Below are 3027 nucleotides of genomic sequence, written 5' to 3'. Positions count from 1 at the left end.
GATGTTGGCATGGATGCAGTGAAAAGGAAAAAGTTTTACACTGTTGTTGGGAATGTAAACTAGTACAACCACTATGGAAAACAGTGTTGAGATTCTTTAAAAAACTAAAAGTAGATCTACTATTTGATTCAGCAATCCCACTACTAGATATCTACCCAGAGGAAAAGAAGTCATTATACAAAAAAAGATACTTGCACACACATGTTTATAGCAGCACAATTTGCAATTGCAAAAGCATGGAACCAGCCCAAATGTCAATCAATGAGTGGATAAATAAAATGTGGTGGAGACAGAGGACAAGATGGCCAAATAGGAACAGCTCCAGTCTGCAGCTCCTAGTGAGACCAACGCAGAAGGTTAGTGATTTCTGCATTTCCAACTGAGGAACCTGGCTCATCTCACTGGGACTGGTTAGGTAGTGGTTGCAGCCCATGGAGGGCAAGCAGAAGCATGGTGGGGTGTCACCTCACCTGGGAAGTGCAAGGGATCAGGGAACTCCCTCCCCTAGCCAAGGGAAGCCATGAGGAACTGTGCCGTGAGGGATAGTGCTATCTGGCCCAGATATCATGCTTTTCCCATGGTATTTGCAGCCCGTAGACCAGGAGATTCCCTCGGGTACCTACACCACCAGGGCCCTGGGTTTCAAGCATAAAACTGGGCAGCCGTTTGGGCAGACACTGAGCTAGGTGCACAAGGTTTTTTTGTACCCCAGTGCCTGGAACACCGGTGAGACAGAACCATTCACTCCCCAGGAAAGGGAGCTGAAGCCAAGGAGCCAAGTGGTCTTGCTCAGCGAATCCCACCACCATGGAGCCCAACAAGCTAAGATCCACTGCCAGTACAGCAGTCTGAAGTTGACTTGGGACACTGGAGCCTGGTGGGGGGAGGGATGTCTGCCATTATTGAGGCTTGAGTAGGCGGTTTTCCCCTCACAGTGTAAACAAAGCTGCCAGGAAGTTTGAACTGGGTGCAGAACCCACTGAAGTGCAGCAAAGCTGCGGTATCCAGACTGCCTCTCTAGATTCCTCTTCTCTGGGCAGGGCATCTCTGAAAGAAAGGCAGCAGCCCCAGGCAGGGGCTTATAGATAAAACTTCCATCTCCCTGGGACAGAGCACCAGGGAAAAGGGGTGGCTGTGGGTGCAGCTTCAGCAGACTTAAATGTTCCTGCCTGCCAGCTTGGAAGAGAGCAGCGGATCTCCCAGCACAGTGCTCAAGCTCTGCTAAGGGACAGATTGCCTCCTTAAGTGGGTCCCTGACCCCCATGCCTCCTGATTGGGAGACACCTCCCAGCAGGGGTCGACAGACACCTCATACAGGAGAGCTCCAGGTGGCATCTGGCAAATGCCCCTCTGGGACAAAGCTTCCAGAGGAAGGAGCAGGGAGCAATCTTTGCTGTTCTACAGCCTCCGCTGGTGATACCCAGGCAAACAGGGTCAGGAGTGGACCTCCAGCAAGCTCCAGCAGACCTGCAAAAGAGGGGCCTGACTGTTAAAAGGAAAACTAACAAACAGAAAGCTATAGCATCAACATCAACAAAAAGATGCCCATGCAAAAACCCCATTCAAAGGTCACCAACATCAAAGACCAACGGTAGATAAGTCCATGAAAATGAGAAGAAAACCAGCATAAAAAGGCTGAAAATTCCAAACACCGGAATGTCTCTTCTTCTCCAAAGGATCACAACTCCTCATCAGCAAAATAACAAAACTAGACAGAGAATGAATTTGATGAATTGACAGAATTTTCTGCATCTATTGAGATAATCATGTGGTTTTTGTCATTGGTTCTGTTTATGTGATGGATTACATTTATTGATTTGCATATGTTGAACCAGCCTTGCGTCACAGGGATGAAGCCAACTTGATCGTGGTGGATAAGCTTTTTAATGTGCTGCTGGATTCCGTTTGCCAGTACATTATTGAAGATTTTTGCATTGATGTTCATCAGTAAAAGTAAAACACTCCTTAGCAAGTGCAAAAGAACAGAAATCATAACAGTCTCTGAGACCACAGTGCAATCAAATTAGAACTCAGGATTAAGAAACTCACTCAAAACTGTACAACTACATGGAAACTATACAACCTGCTCCTGAATGACTACTGGGTAAATAATGAAATTAAGGCAGAAATAAATAAGTTCTTTGAAACCAATGAGAATGAAGATACAATGTACCAGAATTTCTGGGACACAGCTAAAGCAGTGTTTAGAGGGAAATTTATAGACCTAACTGCCCACAGCAGAAAGTGGAAAGATCTAAAATCAACACCCTAACATCACAACTAAAAGAACTAGAGAAGCAAGAGCAAACAAATTCAAAAGATAGCCAAAGACAAGAAATAACTAAGATCAGAGCAAAACTGAAGGAGATGGAGAAACAAAAAACCTTTCAAAAACATCAATGAATCCAGGAGGTGGTTTGTTGAAAAGATTAACAAAATAGAAAGACTGCTAGTCAGACTAATAAGGAAGAAAAGAGAGAAGAATCAAATAGTCATGATAAAAAAAATGATAAAGGGTAGATCACCACTGATCCCACAGAAATACAAACTACCATCAGAGAATACTATAAACACCTCTACGCAAATAAACTGGAAAATCTAGAAGAAACGGATAAATTCCTGGACACATACACTCTCCCAAGACTAAACCAGGAAGAAGTCGAATCCCTGAAGAGACCAGTAACAAGTTCTGAAATTGAGGCAGTAATTAATAGCCAACCAACCACAAAAAAGCCTAGGACCAAATGGATTCACAACTGAATTCTACCAAAGGTACAAACTGGAGCTGGTACCATTCCTTCTGAAACTCTTCCAAACAATAGAAAAAGAGGGAATCCTCCCTAACTCATGTTATGAGGCCAGCATTATCCTGATACTAAAACCTTGCAGAGACACACACACAAAAGGAAAAATTCAGGCCAATATCCCTGATGAACATTGATGCAAAAATCCTCGATAAAATACTGGCAAACTGAATCCAGCAGCACATTAAAAAGCCTATCCACCACGATCAAGTTGGCTTCATCC

The sequence above is a fragment of the Macaca fascicularis genome, chromosome 6 (assembly GCF_037993035.2).
Source record: "Macaca fascicularis isolate 582-1 chromosome 6, T2T-MFA8v1.1".
Lineage (NCBI taxonomy): Eukaryota > Metazoa > Chordata > Mammalia > Primates > Cercopithecidae > Macaca > Macaca fascicularis.
Note: the sequence above shows the minus strand (reverse complement) of the source record.